Below are 17,564 nucleotides of genomic sequence, written 5' to 3'. Positions count from 1 at the left end.
GTTTGCAGATGATACAAAAATGGGAGGGAAAGTAGAGAGTGAGGAGGACATAAAAAACCTACAAGGGGATATAGACAGGCTGGGTGAGTGGGCGGAGATTTGGCAGATGCAATACAATATTGGAAAATGTGAGGTTATGCACTTTGGCAGGAAAAATCAGAGAGCAAGTTATTATCTTAATGGCGTGAAACTGGAAAGTACTGCAGTACAAAGGGATCTGGGGGTCCTAGTGCAAGAAAATCAAAAAGTTAGTATGCAGGTGCAGCAGGTGATCAAGAAGGCCAACGGAATGTTGGCTTTTATTGCTAGGGGGATAGAATATAAAAACAGGGAGGTATTGCTGCAGTTATATAAGGTATTGGTAAGACCACACCTGGAATACTGCGTACAGTTTTGGTGTCCATACTTAAGAAAAGACATACTTGCTCTCGAGGCAGTACAAAGAAGGTTCACTCGGTTAATCCCGGGGATGAGGGGGCGGACATATGAGGAGAAGTTGAGTAGATTGGGACTCTACTCATTGGAGTTCAGAAGAATGAGAGGCGATCTTATTGAAACATATAAGATTGTGAAGGGGCTTGATCGGGTGGATGCGGTAAGGATGTTCCCAAGGATGGGTGAAACTAGAACTAGGGGGCATAATCTTAGAATAAGGGGCTGCTCTTTCAAAACTGAGATGAGGAGAAACTTCTTCACTCAGAGGGTAGTAGGTCTGTGGAATTTGCTGCCCCAGGAAGCTGTGGAAGCTGCATCATTAAATAAATTTAAAACAGAAATAGACAGTTTCCTAGAAGTAAAGGGAATTAGGGGTTACGGGGAGCGGGCAGGAAATTGGACATGAATTTAGATTTGAGGTTAGGATCAGATCAGCCATGATCTTATTGAATGGCGGAGCAGGCTCGAGGGGCCGATTGGCCTACTCCTGCTCCTATTTCTTATGTTCTTCCATTGTGCACACTGGCAGGTTGCCGAGTGCACGTAACATTTTCTGATATATCATCAAAAGCCGCCTTTAGTAATTTGTGCCCTCAAGGTCAACATCTGAGTCCTCTGCAGCAAGGCTAGGTTGTGCTCTTGCCCTCTGTCGAGCTGTCTCCTGTGCCGTTGTATTCCCTGCCTTAGCTCCTGCACACTTTTGCCCGGTTATTCACGTGTAGCCTATCCTCTAAAGTAGATATGGCCCTAGTTGCTGAGCTGATTATTACTATGGTCAGATCAAGTGATGCATCTTCAGAAAGGCTGCCCTCTTCTTGTTCAACTGCCACAAGGCCTTTTACATTTTCTGCACCTGAGATGAAAGAGAGGGACAAGGGTTAGCTCTTAGTGTGAAGGGAGAGCAGAGAGAGATGACTGTGTTGAAAGCAGCTGCAATTTGTAATGCAGAGTGTGTAGGGTGAGATAATGGGAAATAAAGGGGAAGGTGTGCTATATCATTCTTTGATTCTAGGAGACAGGATATGTAGGTGGCCTTGCCCTCTGGTTGCCGTTTGTTCTGTCATGTTGTGTGATGCCTTCTCCTGCAAGAAAGAAGGGAGCATATTAGTGGTAGCCTGGTGAGCTGTTTTGAGACTGTCCGGGTCGAATAATGTTATATGCAAGGTGTCAGGTGTGGGGAAGTGAGGGTTCCAATAGTGCTGAGAGTAGGAGCTGAAAGAGGTGGATTGAGGTATGGTGCAGTGATTGTAGGAGAGTGAAGGGAAGTAGGCAAGGGGAGTGTTGTGAATAGTGGGGATGCAGGTGTGAGCAGAGAGTTAGGAGTCTTACCTTGAAAACCCTGGTGAGGTCATTACACTTCTTTCTGCATTGCAGCCCGGTCCTGGGATCTAGTTGCTGGCATTGACATCTTGAACTATATCTTTCCACTGTCTGTGCATATGTCTGTCTGTGCATGTGTTGCCTGGAGGGCTTTCTGCCTGACACCGCCCCCCCCCCCCCCCCACCGAGGGAAACAAGATCTTCCTCCGCCTGGGCAAGAGCCTCCAAAGCTGCATCTAAAATTTGGGGGGCCTATCTGAAGCTCTTCCAACGACGTTGCGCAGTTTCAAACTGCTGTCTTCAGCCATAGTACACCTCCCCTTTAAGAGTGCAAGCTGCCTTTAAGTGGCGCCGGTACACCTGATTTTCCGCTCCCACAACGAGACACACTGCTAATAATCAGCGCGGGTAATGCTGGCTGCACGCCTGTCTCATTATAATAAACTGCCAACACGAATTTCCCACGGTCCCTGCATTTTCGGGCATGATCAAATTTCTAACCCAGTGTTTTCAGGCGAGGGGGGAGAGAAAAGGGAAGATGGGGGAAGTTGGAAGAAGGTGTATGAGCTTCACAGGATTTCAGTTAATCCGTTGATTATAAAATTGCTTAACTGGCTTCAGAAGGATATTTTGAAATTTTATACATAATTGCACATCTTTAAGGTGATCATGTTGAGCCATGTCAAATTTATTAATCAGACTTCAACCTAATGCTTTGCAAATGTGAAATAATTAGCTAGTCATTCTGCAAAGGCTTTGTAATTGTCGTGATTATCGTATTACTGTAGTAAGTTGGCTACTCTACTTTTTATTCAGATGTGTCATATTGGAAAGAAAACAGGAAATGATTCACAAATCTGAGCAGAATGCAGAGATGTTGAAATATTATCTGCTAAAAGAATGAGTAATCGCGCACAGATAATGCAGTAATTATAGTTTGTTGCAACCTAATGTAATAGAGAAATCCATGAAATTACACCTTTCATGTTGCGCAGTTATGTCCAAAAAGCAAAATTTACTTGGATATCTGCTTCCCTCCTTTCCTCTGCTCCTCTCTTAAAGGTGGTTATTCATGTTAGGGTACAGTTGCTGTCAGCCTTGTGGGTCATAGGTTAGCTATCAGGAGAGGGAGCCCATCAGTTTCATCATCTCACTGTATCCTGGGACCACTGAAACAAATTGTCCTCCCACACACTGCTGCCACAGTTAAGATCAGTTAACTCAGCTCAGACCAAAGATGTAAGGTGGCTCCTTCTTAATCTGTGTGGCTAGTGCTGCACCAGGGGGTTCAGTTAACCACTGAGCCATAGGATAGGTGGATAGAAAATTGTTATACCAGCACGAAAGCCTTTGGCAACACACTTCAGACTCCTGAGGTTGAAGCTAAGGCAAGTTGTTGGGCCATTGTAGTTGGAACATTCCTCTGCATCTAACCCATGCTTTACTTGGGACTGCTGATGCTGGATGTCAAAAATGATTGTATCCCTTTCTCCATTACTAAAATCTCTCAACTTCAGTGCATAATTTGCCAAAAACTTATTGCCCACTTGACATTTATTTCTGTTACTATTTTCATTTGATTTTCCTGATTTGTCCTTAACCCATTTCTTTTTTCAGGTTTCTCTCCTGTTCTATTTAAAAATTCTATACATTTGTATGTTCTCAATTTTTGGAACTTTTACCTTCCTTAAATTTCTAAAGTATTTCTTCTTTATTGTTTGTTTGTTTGTTTCCCCATTCTTGTGCGATTTCTTCTCTACACTGCCTCATTTTTAAGGGGGACAGTGGGGTGTCTGGTGTGTATGGAAACCCATTATCATGTTTGAGTCTCTGAACCAAGCTATTAAGAAATATGCATTTAGAACCTCCGTCTGCCTGATAGAGTGAAAACTCTGTCTCCATAGGGACATACCCTACCTGACTAAGTTCAGGGTAAGATTGGCAGAGTGCAGGCTTAGGGACCATCAAATGTGTGTATGGGTACTGTTGGAGTTTAACCAGTTAAAATTGCGCAGCTTACTAATGCAGTCTTGGTAAGCTTCCAACTGCTTGCCCAACTAGGACCACTCTACCCATTAGGGCATTGCTTGCAGTGTCATTATCCTGGCATTCTCTACCTAACACCACCATGAGAGCCCATCAACATAAGGATTGCAACGGTTCAAGGAGAAGCCCTACCACCACCACAACCTCAGGGCAACTTGGGATGGCCATTTATTGCAATCTTGCCAGCATTTATTGCCCGTCTCCAATTGCCCTTGAGAAGGTGGTGGTGAGCGACCTTCTTGAACCACTGCAGTCCGTGTGGTGAAGGTACTCCCACAGTGCTGTTAGGTAGGGAGTTCGAGGATTTTGACCCAGCGACGGTGTAGGAACGGCGATATATTTCCAAGTCAGGATGATGTGTGACTTGGGGAATGTGCAGGTGGTGGTGTTCCCATGCGCCTGCTGCCCTTGTCCTTCTAGGTGGTACAGGTCGTGGGTTTGGGAGGTGCTGTCGAAGAAGCCTTGGCGAGTTGCTGTAGTGCATCCTGTAGATGGTACACACTGCAGCCACGGTGTGCTGGTGGTGAAGGGAGTGAATGTTTAAGGTGGTGGATGGGGTGCCAATCAAGCGGGCTGTTTTGTCCTGGATGGTGTCGAGCTTCTTGAGTGTTGTTGGAGCTGCACTCATCCAAGCAAGTGGAGAGTATTCCATCACACTCCTGACTTGTGCCTTGTAGATGTTGGAAAGGCTTTGGAGAGTCACTTACCGCAGAATACCCAGCCTCTGACCTGCTCTTGTAGCCACATTATTTATATGGTTTGTCCAGTTTAGTTTCTGGTCAATGGCGACCTCCAGGATGTTGATGGATTCGACAATGGTAATGCTGTTGAATGTCAAGGGGGGGTGGTTAGACTCTCTCTTGTTGGAGATGGTCATTGCCTGGCACTTATCTGGCACGAATGTTACTTGCCACTCATCAGCCCAAGTCTGGATGTTGCGGGCAGAGACGACTTCATTATCTGAGGGGTTGTGAATGGAACTGAACACTCTGCAATTATCAGCGAACATTCCCACTTCTGACCTTATGATGGAGGGAAAGTCATTGATGAAGCAGCTGAAGATAGTTGTGCCTAGGACTCTGCCCTGAGGAACTCCTGCAGCGATGTCCTGGGGCTGAGATGATTCGCCTCCAACAACCACTACGATCTTCCTTCGTGCTAGGTATGACTCCAGCCAATGGAGCATTTTCCCCCTGATTCCCATTGACTTCAATTTTACTAGGGCTCCTTGAGGCCACACTCGGTCAAATGCTGCCTTGATGTCAAGGGCAGTCATTCTCACCTCACCTCTGGAATTCAGCTCTTTTGTCCATGTTTGGACCAAGGCTGTAATGTGATCTGGAGCCGAGTGGTTCTGGCAGAACCCAAACTGAGCATCGGTGAGCGGGTTATTGGTGAGTAAGTGCTGCTTGATAGCACTGTCGACAACACCTTCCATCACTTTGCTGGTGATTGAGAGTAGACTGATGGGGCGGGTAATTGGCCGGATTGGATTTGTCCTGCTTTTTGTGGACAGGACACACCTGGACAATTTTCCACATTGTCAGCTAGTTCGGGAACACAAGTCTTCAGCACTACAACCGGGATGTTGTAGGGGCCCATAATCTTTGCTGTATCCAGTGTACTCAGTCATTTCTTGATATCATGTGGAGTGAATTGAATTGGCTCACGACTGGCTTCTGTGATGGTGGGGATCTTGGGAGGAGGCTGAGATGGATCATCCACTCGACACTTCTGGCTGAAGATGTTTGCAAACGCTTCAGCCTTGTCTTTTGCATTTACGTGCTGGGCTCAGCCATCATGGAGGATGGGGATGTTCACGGAGCCTCCTCCTCCCGTTAGTTGCTTAATTGTCCACCACCGTTCATGACTGGATGTGGTAGGACTGCAGAGCTTTTATTTGATCTGTTGGTTGTGGGATTGCTTGGTTCTGCCTATAGCATGCTGCTTCCAATGTTTAGCATGCATGTAGTCCTGTGTTGTAGCTTCACCATGTTGGCACCTTATTTTTAGGTTCACCTGGTGCTGCTCTATGCTCTTCTGCACTCCTCATTGAACCAAGGTTGATCCCCTGGTAATGGTAGAGTGAGGAATATGCTGGGCCATGAGGTTACAGATTGTGGTGGAATACAATTCTGCTCCTCCTGATTACCCACAGCGCCTCATGGATGCCCAGTTTTGAGCTGCTAGATCTGTTCTGAATCGATCCCATTTAGCACGGTGGCATGTGCCACACAACATGGTGGAAGGTGTTCTCAGTGTGAAGACAGGACTTTGTTTCCACGAGGACTGTGCGGTGGTCACTCCTACCAATACTGTCATCACAGATGCATCTGCGACAGGTAGGTTGGTGAGGACGAGGTCAAGTAGTTTTTTCCCTCATGTTGGTTCTCTCACCGCCTGCCGCAGGCCTACTCTGGCAGCTATGTCCTTCAGGACTCGGCCAGCTCAGTCAGTAATGCTGCTACCGAGCCAATCTTGGTGATGAACATTGAAGTCCCCCACCCAGAGTACGTTCTGTGCCCTTGCTACCCTCAGTGCTTCCTCCAAGTGGTGCTTAACATGGAGGAGGACTGATTCATCAGCTGAGGGAGGGCGGTTGGTGGTAATCAGCAGGAGGTTTCCTTGCCCATATTTGACCTGATGCTGTGAGACTTCATGGGGTCCAGAGTCAATGTTGAGGACTCCCAGGACCATTCCCTCCTGACTGTATACCACTGTGCCGCCACCTCTGGTGGGTCTGTCCTGCTGGTGGAACAGGACATACCCGGGATGGTGATGGAGGAGTCTGGGACGTTGGCTGAAAGGTATGAATCTGTGGTTATGGCTATGTCAGGCTGTTGCTTGACTAGTCTGTGGAACAGCTCTCCCAATTTTGGCACAAGTCCCCAGATGTTAGTGAGGAGGACTTTGCAGGGTCGACTGGGCTTGGTTTGCCTTTGTCGTGTCTGATGCCTAGTGGTCCGATGCCGGGTGGTCTGTCCGGTTTTATTCTTATTATGACTTTTTGCACCAGGATTTTACAACTGAATGGCTTGGCAGGCCATTTCAGAGCGCAGTTAAGAATCAACTGCATTGTTGTGGGTCTGGAGTCACTTATAGGCCAGAATCGGTAAGGACGGCAGGTTTCCTTCCCTAAAGGACATTAGTGAACCAGATGGGTTTTTATGACAATCCGGTAGTTTCATGGTCACCATCAATGATACTAGTTTTTTTTTATTCTAGGTTTTATTTAATTAACTGAATTTAAATTCCCCAGCTGCCGTGGCAGGATTTGAACTCATGTCTCCGGATTATTAGTCTGGAGTACTGAATTACAGAAGATTAAGGGGTGATCTAATTGAAGTGTTTAAGTTGATTAAAGGATTTGAAAGGGTAGATAGAATCTATTTCCTGGTGGGAGAGTCCAGAACAAGGGGGCATAACCTTAAAATTAGGGTGGCACCACTCGGGCGGAGAGGCATGTGGTTTGGCAGAAGTCTGGAGAGGAGGGAATCTAGCAACAACGAAAAAATGATGCATTGCTTTAGGTCCATAGTCTTCTTAATATGCTAATTCCTGCAATATTTACAATACACCAATCTTTCTGCATAGTAACTATTTCCTAGTCTAATGTTAATCCATTTATGCTTTATTTTGTTTTTGAGGTCCAGGAATGTTGTTAGTCAGCTTTCACCTATATGAAGACCCAAACCAGCAGAGTATTAATTTTTAAACGCATAATAATAAATGCAAAATATTCCAAATAATGCCATGTAGTGGTATTAAATTGTGGCACAGCTTACACTTATAAGAGTAAGGCGGAATCAACAGTGAAAATGAGCTATTTACCAAATAGCATATGTTCAGTTTGTGCATTTATAACCTATGCTCAAACACAAACATTAGGTTGGATGTGCACTGTGGAAACCTAAAAATATATATATATTAGCTGTACTGCTTACTGTTTGTGTGGGATTTGTTTGGAGATTTCTTAAGTGTGTGTCAATATACTTAACACAGTTGAAAGGTCACCTGACAAGATTTTAACTGGTCAAAAGCAGTTGTTTGTAAGACATTTTGTGAATGATGTTTGGAAATGCAGCTTTGATTTGTGGGTTTTTGTTCTCTCTATTCCAAGTTTATCTGTAGGTTGTATTTTTGTAATACATATGCATAGAAATCAATTCTGTGATGGTCTTGTTTATTGTGATATCAGTTATCTTACTGATTAGTTTATCTTAAAACATGTTTTTAAATAAACACAGTTGTGGAAAAAAGCTATACTATGGAGGAATCTCTTAGAAAACAGACAAAATGAAAGTCTGTATCAAATGATGTAATGCTGGGGGAGAAGGAAGGGAAGGAATGAAGATTTCCCATAAGATTTTGGATAGGGCTCCAAGCTTATAAACAGTTGTATAAGGTTAGTACTGGTCAGAGCAATTAGCTATCGTATTGAGATGAACAACAGTGGAAGCTGGGAATTGTAGCTGGAAACATTGCTTTCTATTGAGACAGTTGATTTAGTTAAATTTATACATGTACGCACATGTGTCTTTCAAACACACCCCACATCAATGAAGTATGTGATTTATGTTAGCTATTCTCCTAAAGCAAATTAGGCAATTACAATAAGCTACTGTACAGCAAAAACAAAATAAGCCACTATAATCATATAGGGAAATCAGCTTACAGAAAACAAGTAACTGCATCTTACAGCTTCACGGTATAGTGAGGTAACTTCAAAGCTTGGGTACAGACTATCTAAGACCTTACATATCAGATTTCAAGTAGGCTACCTGAATACAGTAAGTAACAGACTGTGGTGTTGAAAGCTGAGCTTGTGATGGACCATTCCCTGCATGACAGCATGAGAAACTTTCTCAAATTTTAGAAGTATGCTGAATGACAATGCAGGTCATTTCTTGCTGTTCCTTTCCATAGCTGAGGAGGGTGAGGAAAATATGGAATCAAATCATGGGCATTCTACCATGCCTTTGATGAAAGGCAGATGTAAATGTTAGCATCCCAGTTGGGCAAAGGACCTATGATAAATTTGCTGCACATCTTCTTTTCCATTCCTTTAGAATGAGAATGCAAATTTATCAGTTTAAGGCTGATATCAATGATGGGGCTTAATTAGTAAGCAATTGTACAAATATGAATCTCACGCCATATAGCAATCCTACTAAAAAGATACATTACTGCATTTATAAAGTTATAAAATAAGTGATCATATATAAAAGCATCCGGTTTGGAGACCTAGACCATTAGATTTTTAGCGACTATTCCTGGGGAGGCTGAATTAAAGGAGCATATGAGTCTGCAAATAAGCACCATCTTGCAAACCACCTCTCCAATTTTATATGATTTTGTTTGAAAAATTCTGCATTTACGTACACACGAACATACATAAGAATTAAGAGCAGCAGTAGGACATTCGGCCCCTTGAGCCTGCTCTGCCAATTGAACTTGAGCCCATCCAAAACTCTGCTGCCATATCCTAACTCCAACCAGGCCCCGTTCACCCATCACCACTGTGCTCGCTGATCTACATTGGCTCTCGGTCCGGCAACGCCTCGATTTTAAAATTCTCATCCTTGTTTTCAAATCCCTCCATGGCCTCACCCCTCCCTATCTCTGTAACCTCCTCCGAGATCTCTGCACTCCTCCAATTCTGTCCTCGTGTGCATTCTTGATTTTTATCATTGCATCATTGGCGGCCGTGCCTTCAGCTGCCTGGACCCTAAGCTCTGGAATTCCCTTCCTAAACCACTCCTCCTCTCTACCTCTCTCTCCTCGAATATACAAATTAAGAGCAGGAGTAGGTCATTCGGTCCCTCGAGCCTGCTCTGCCATTTGATAAGATCATGGCTGATCTGATTGATCCTCAAGCTCACTTTCCCATGTACCTACTATAACCTTTGACTCCCTTGTTAATCAGGAATCTATCTAACTCAACCTTAAAAATATCCAATGACCCTGCCTCCACCGCTCTGTGGTGAAGGGAGTTCCACAGACTCACGACCCTCTGAGAGAAAATTTTTCTCCTCCGTCTTAAATGGGAGACCCCTTATTTTTAAACTGTGTCCCCTAGTTTGGATCTTTCCCACAATGGGAAACATCCTCTCAACATCTACCTCTTCTAGTCCTCTCAGGATTTTATGTTTCAGTAAGGTTACCTCTCATTCTTCTAAATTCCAATGTATACAGGCCCAACTTGTCCAACCTTTTCTCATAAGATAATCCCCTCATCCCAGGAATCAGTTGAGTGAACCTTCTCTGAACCGCCTCCAAAGCAATTATGTCCTTTCTTAAATAAGGAGACCAAAACTGCACACAGTATTCAAGATGTGGTCTCACCAGTGCCCTGTACAACTGGAGCAAAACATCTCTACTTTTATATTCCATTCCCCTTGCAATAAATGACAACATTCCATTTGTCTTCCTAATCACTTGCTGTACCTGCATACTAACCTTTTGTGATTCATGTACCAGGACACCCAGATCCTTCTGTACCTCAGAGTTCTGCAATCGCTCTCCATTTAAATAATATACTGCTTTTCTATTCCTCCTGCCAAAGTGGACAAGTTCACATTTTCCCACATTATACTCCAACTGCCAATTTTTTGCCCACTCACTTAACCTAGCTATATCCCTTTTCAGACTCCTTATGTCCTCATCACAACTTACTTTCCTACCTATCTTTGTGTCATCAGCAAATTTAGCAACCATACATTTGGTGCCTTCATCTAAGTCATTGATACAGATTGTAAATAGTTGAGGCCCCAGCACTGATCCCTGTGGCTCTACTCGTTACACCTTGCCAACCTGAAAATGATCCATTTATGCCTACTCTCTGTTTCCTGTTGGCAAACCAATCTTTAATCCATGCTAATATGTTACCCCCTACACCATAGGAACATAGGAACAGGAGTAAGCCATTTAGCCCCTCGTGCCTGCTCCGCCATTTGATAAGATCATGGCTGATCTGTGATCTAACTCCATGGGCTCGATGTTACCAGGCCTGCGGGTTTCCGGCGGGTTGGGTTTCGGGAGCGTGGTCAACACGCTCGGTGAAATTAGTGGGTTGCCCGCGCGATCGTAGCAGGCAACACACTAATAGGAATCAATTACCTGCTCCTCCGGGGTCCACGCTGCTGGTCTGCGCGTCGGGCGGGCTGCGCATGCGCAGTACGATCTGTCAGCTGGAGGCTCTCTAGTTAAAGGGGCAGTCCTCCACTGACAGATGCTGCAACCAATGGAACAAATTTCAGCATGGAGCAGCCCAGGGGGAAGGCTGCTCCCAGTTTAATGATGCCTCACCCCAGGTATCATCAGATGGGGTGAGGAGGAGGGGGAGGACAGAGATCTTCCACCCGGCGGGCGGGAGGAAGCGGCCAGCCTCTGTCACCAAGAAGGCCTGGCTCGAGGTGGCAGAGGGGGTCACCTGCGCAACCAACATATCGCCCACCTGCATACAGTGCAGGAGGCGCTGCAATGACCTCAGTAGGTCAGCCACAGTGAGAACACGAAGTCTTTCCCCTACACTCCATCTGCCACAACACTGCCCCAACCCCACATCTCCTTCGGCACTGCCAACACTACTCTGTCACATCACCCCTCATACCCACTCAAACCCCATCCTCATCTTACCTGCACCTACTCACCTCGCCAGTACTCATCCTGCCACTAACACGCGACCCAATCCTCATACAATCTCATGGCTCTATCCCATACTCACCCTCTCGTGCATCTCCCTCACGGCCAGCCTCACTCAACCTGCCACCACCTGTGCTGCAGCCACAGGGCATGCATCACATCTGTGCAGTAGGCAGCGTAAGGCAAATGTTTCGTGAGCATGAAGGGGGTGCACAAGGGTGTCGGAGGGTTTGCCATGGGTGTTACCTATATTGAATTTCGGAGCAACAAACAGCACACATTATATTGGCACCACCACTGCCATGTCTCTGCGAATCCTGTCTGTTGTGTCCAATAATGCCAGCTCCTGGGTATCACTATGAGGACCCACCACTGATGCCACCCATCGTGTTACTGCAGAGTAGGTGCAGGTGTATTTGCAGGGCTCTTCCGCGCAGACCACAGAGACATCAGCGGTGTAGCCGGCTGCACCCTGGAAGGATGCGGAGGAGAAGTTGTGGAGGGCAGTGGTGACTTTGACAGCGACAGGTAAGCACTTGGTGCTGGGGCCAGCCAGGAGCAGCTCGGCATGAAAGAGCCTGCAGATCTCCACGACGACATGTCGAGCGAATCTGCGCCTCCGTGTGCACTGCTGCTCGGAGAGGCCCGGGGAGCTGCGCCTCGGTCTGTGGACCCTGTGGCGAGGGTAGTGCCCTCTGCGATGCGTCTCTCTCTGCGGTAGCCCTCCCTCCTGCTGTGCAGGTGGGCGTGCAACAACACCGTGTTGGGGGGCTCCACGTCTCTGCGGCGGACAGCGTGGACTGCGAGGCTGCTGGGGCTGGTCATGCTGTTCATCCTCCGAGGGTGTCCACGCACCACCCATCTGGCAGGTGTTGGTCTGAGGGGTTGTGCAGGGTAGGTGGGTGGTTCCTCGGACTGGGGCTGCGGTTTCGTGTCGGTCTGTCCTCTGGCTTGGCGGGGGGTGGTGGGGGGCAGGGGTTGCCCTATGTGACGCGGTGGCCTCCTGCGTGGGTGAGGGCTCTCCCCCGTGGAGTGCACCTTGGCACCTGCCACAGGCTGCTGGCTGCAACACGCCTGGTTGGAGAGAGACTGTTTCCCCCAGTGTGTGAAACACTCTGCGATGCAGGTAAAATCCCACACTTCCTCTTTTGACAGCTGATTCAGCTCATTAACTGACCTCAACAAGCAAGGTAAGTACTCTCAAGTGGAACCCCGCTGGCTTTAATTGCCTGCGGGATTCCCACTAGCGGGGGCCACGCACGCAGCCCCGCACGTCATCGGGGAACCCGGAAGTGGTCGGGATCGAGGCGCGATCCGGTCACGTGACCGCATATCGGGATTTTCGGGGCCCCCCCGCTGGAAACCCGCAGGAAACCCGACCCTAAAATCGAGCCCCATATACCTGCCTTTGGCCCATATCCCTTAATACCTTTGGTTGCCAAAAAGCTATCTATCTCACGTTTAAATTTAGCAATTGAGCTAGTATCAATTGCCGTTTGTGGAAGAGAGTTCCAAACTTCTACCACCCTTTGTGTGTAGAAATGTTTTCTAATCTCACTCCTGAAAGGTCTGGCTCTAATTTCTAGACTGTGCCCCCTACTCCTAGAATCCCCAACCAGCGGAAATAGTTTCTCTCTATCGACCCTATCCGTTCCCCTTAATATCTTATAAACTTTGATCAGATCACCGCTTAACCTTCTAAACTCGAGAGAATACAGCCCCAGTTTGTGTAATCTCTCCTCGTAACTTAATCCTTGAAGTCCGGGTATCATTCTAGTAAACCTACGCTGCACTCCCTCCAAGGCCAATATGTCCTTCCGAAGTTGCGGTGCCCAGAACTGCTCACAGTACTTCAGGTGCGGTCTAACCAGGGTTTTGTATAGCTGCAGCATAACTTCTGCCCCTTTGTACTCCAGTCCTCTAGATATAAAGGCCAGCATTCCATTAGCCTTCTTGATTATTTTCTGCACCTGTTCATGACACTTCAATGATCTATGCACGTGAACCCCTAAGTCCCTTTGGACATCCACTATTTTTAACTTTTTACCATTTAGAAAGTACCCTGTTCTATCCTTTTTTGATCCAAAGTGGATGACCTCACATTTGTCTACATTGAATTCCATTTGCCACAGTTTTGCCCATTCACCTAAGCTATCAATATCGCTTTGTAATTTTATGTTTTCATCTACACTGCTTACAGTGCCACCAATCTTTGTGTCATTGGCTAACTTAGATATGAGACTTTCTATGCCTTCATCTAAGTCGTTAATAAATATTGTGAATAATTGAGGCCCCAAGACAGATCCCTGCGGGACTCCACTAGTCACATCCTGCCAATGTGCATACTTACCCATTATCCCTACTCTCTGTCGCCTTTCGCTCAGCCAATTTCCTAACCAAGTCCGTACTTTTCGCTCAATTCCATGGGCTTCTATCTTAGCTGACAGTCTCTTATGTGGGACCTTATCAAATGCCTTCTGGAAATCCATATAAATAACATCCATTGACATTCCCCTGTCCACTACTTTAGTCACCTCTTCATAAAATTCAATCAGGTTTGTCAGGCACGACCTATCTTTCACAAATCCAAGCTGGCTGTCTCTGATGAACTGAAAATTCTCAAGGTGTTCAGTCACCCTATCCTTAATTATAGACTCCAGAAATGTAGACTCCCCACATAAGAACATAAGAAATAGGAGCAGGAGTAGGCCAATCGGCCCCTCGAGCCTGCTCCGCCATTCAATAAGATCATGGCTGATCTGATCCTAACCTCAAATCTAAATTCATGTCCAATTTCCTGCCCGCTCCCCGTAACCCCTAATTCCCTTTACTTCTAGGAAACTGTCTATTTCTGTTTTAAATTTATTTAATGATGTAGCTTCCACAGCTTCCTGGGGCAGCAAATTCCACAGACCTACTACCCTCTGAGTGAAGAAGTTTCTCCTCATCTCAGCTTTGAAAGAGCAGCCCCTTATTCTAAGATTAAGCCCCCTCGTTCTAGTTTCACCCATCCTTGGGAACATCCTTACCACATCCACCCGATCAAGCCCCTTCACAATCTTATATGTTTCAATAAGATCGCCTCTCATTCTTCTGAACTCCAATGAGTAGAGTCCCAATCTACTCAACCTCTCCTCATATGTCCGCCCCCTCATCCCCGGGATTAACCGAGTGAACCTTCTTTGTACTGCCTCGAGAGCAAGTATGTCTTTTCTTAAGTATGGACACCAAAACTGTATGCAGTATTCCAGGTGCGGACTCACCAATACCTTATACAACTGCAGCAATACCTCCCTGTTTTTATATTCTATCCTCCTAGCAATAAAGGCCAACATTCCGTTGGCCTTCTTGATCACCTGCTGCACCTGCATACTAACTTTTTGATTTTCTTGCACTAGGACCCCCAGATCCCTTTGTACTGCAGTACTTTCCAGTTTCACGCCATCAAGATAATAACTTGCTCTCTGATTTTTCCTGCCAAAGTGCATAACCTCACATTTTCCAATATTGTATTGCATCTGCCAAATCTCCGCCCACTCACCCAGCCTGTCTATATCCCCTTGTCGGTTTTTTATGTCCTCCTCAGTCTCCACTTTCCCTCCCATCTTTGTATCATCTGCAAACTTTGATATGTTGCACTCGGCCCCCTCCTCCAAATCGTTAATATAGATTGTAAAGAGTTGGGGACCCAGCACCGACCCCTGCGGAACACCACTGGCTACTGGTTGCCAGTCCGAGAATGAACCATTTATCCCAACTCTCTGCTTCCTGTTAGATAACCAATCCTCCACCCATGCCAGAATATTACCCCCAATCCACAACAGATGTTAGGCTAACTGGTCTATAATTCCCCGGTTTCCCTCTCTCTCCTTTCTTAAAGAGCAGAGTGACATGTGCAATTTTCCAATCTCGAGGGACAGTTCCTGAATCGAGAGAACTTTGATTGCAGATGCCCTAGTTAGGGCATCTGCAATCTGCTCACCTACTTCCTTTAAAACCCTGGGATGAAAACCATCTGGTCCTGGGGATTTGTCACTTTTTAGTGCTATTATTTTCTTCATTACTGTTGCTTTACTTATATTAATTTTATCGAGTCCCTGTCCCCGATTCAATATTCGTTTTCTTGGGATTTCCGGCATGCTATCCTCTTTTTCTACTGTAAATACTGACGCAAAGTAATTACTCAACATGTCCGCTATTTCCCCATTGTCAATGACAATATCCCCACTTTCAGTTTTTAAGGGGCCAACACTGCTCCTGACCATCCTCTTTTTCCTAATATAACTATAAAAGTTCTTCGAATTGGTTTTGATATCCCTTGCAAGTTTCTTTTCATACTCCCTTTTTGTAGCTCATACTATCTGTTTTGTGACCCTTTGTTGATCTTTGTATCTTTCCCATTCGCCAGAATCTGTGCCATTTTTTGCCTTTTTGTATGCCCTTTCCTTACGTCTTATACTGTCCCTTACCTCTTTAGTTGTCCATGGCTGTTTTTTTGGCAAGTAGAGTTCTTGCCCCTCAGTGTTTAAAGTGGTTCTGTATCTCGTTAAATGTTTCTTTAAACATTTCCCACTGATCATCAGTCATCTTACCCATTAACAGATTGGCCCAGTTTACTGTGGACAGTCTCTGTCTCATCCCATTGAAGTCGGCCTTACCCAAATCTAGAATCTTAGCAGCTGATTCACTTTTTTCCCTTTCAAACACTACATTGAACTTGATCATGTTATGATCGCTATTGGATAGATGCTCAAGCATAGTTAAGCTGTTAACTAAATCTGGTTCATTACTCATTACTAAATCTAGTATGGCTTGCCCCCTTGTTGCCTCTGGGACATACTGCTGTAGAAAACTATCCCGGACACACTCAAGAAATTCACTACCTTTCTGACAGTTGCTAGTCTGCTTTCCCCAATCTATGTGAAGGTTAAAGTCCCCCATTACGACCACTATGCCTTTCTTACACGCTTGTCTAATCTCTGCATTTATACAATCTAGCACTTCAGAGCTGCTGCCAGGGGTCCTATACATAACTCCCACTATAGTCTTAGATCCTTTCCTATTTCTTAATTCAACCCATAAGGTCTCTGTTGGCTGCTTACCTCTCGTTATATCCTCCTTTATCATTGAATTGATTTCATCTCTAATCACTAAGGCTACTCCTCCCCCTCTTCCATTTTCCCTATCTCTCCTGTAGACCTTATAACCCGGTATATTTAGTTCCCAATCCTGACCATCCTGCAGCCATGTCTCAGTAATAGCTATCATGTCATACCCTCCAATTTGAATTCAAATCTGTAGTTCATTTAATTTATTCCTTATACTCCGTGCATTTGTATATAGAACCCATGAGCTCTTATTTTGTGTAGTAGCCTTTGATGTGGCACCTTGTCAAATGCATTCTGAAAATCCAAGTACACCACATCCACAGGATCCCCTTTATCCATGTTGCTTGTTAGTTCCTCAAAGAACTCTAATAAATTAGTCAAACACGATTTCCCTTTCACAAAGCCACGTTCACTCTGCCTGATTGCATTAAGATTTTCTAAGTGCCCTGCTATAACTTCCTTAATAATAGCTTCTAGCATTTTCCCGATGACAGATGTTAAGTTAACTGGCCTGTAGTTTCCTGCTTTCTGTCTCCCTCCTTTCTTGAATAGAGGAATTTTCTATGGAACCTTGTGTACAGCCACTTGCTGGATAGGAATATGGGGTAGACATGCTGCAGTCATGGGGAACAAGACTACAGCATGTCTACAATGCAGCATTGTAGACTATATTTACAGTCAATAGACACTGATCTTGGGCTTACCTTTTCCCCCTCAAGTCTTTACGCATTGGTGATTAATATAGCTGATAGCACCAAGTTTCACATAGAAGCATGGCACAAGGCACTTGAAAGAACATTTACTTACAACATCTAAGATCAAAAATCAATGGATTTTTCTCATGTTGATTAAGTTCCAAGGTACCAGTCTACCTTTACAAATTACAACAATGTGGTTCTTGTGATGCACTTTGTTAAAGTGAACCTTTAAGTCTATCTATGAATGAGGAGGAATTTCAAGTAGTTTGTAACAATCTTTTACTTCAATAATGCAATATATTGGGAGATATTG

At 45.3% G+C, this 17,564-nt stretch overlaps 1 protein-coding gene across 5 annotated transcripts in view; it reads left to right on the top strand.

Annotated features, from left to right (window-relative positions):
- Positions 1-17,564, top strand: part of ptpn13 (protein tyrosine phosphatase non-receptor type 13) — a 265,922-nt gene that overhangs the window by 75,292 nt on the left and 173,066 nt on the right. The gene's annotated exons all lie outside the window — the stretch shown is intronic.

Source organism: Heptranchias perlo, chromosome 1 (assembly GCF_035084215.1).
Source record: "Heptranchias perlo isolate sHepPer1 chromosome 1, sHepPer1.hap1, whole genome shotgun sequence".
Classification (NCBI taxonomy): Eukaryota; Metazoa; Chordata; class Chondrichthyes; order Hexanchiformes; family Hexanchidae; genus Heptranchias; species Heptranchias perlo.
This window is presented reverse-complemented; position numbering and strand designations above follow the sequence as displayed.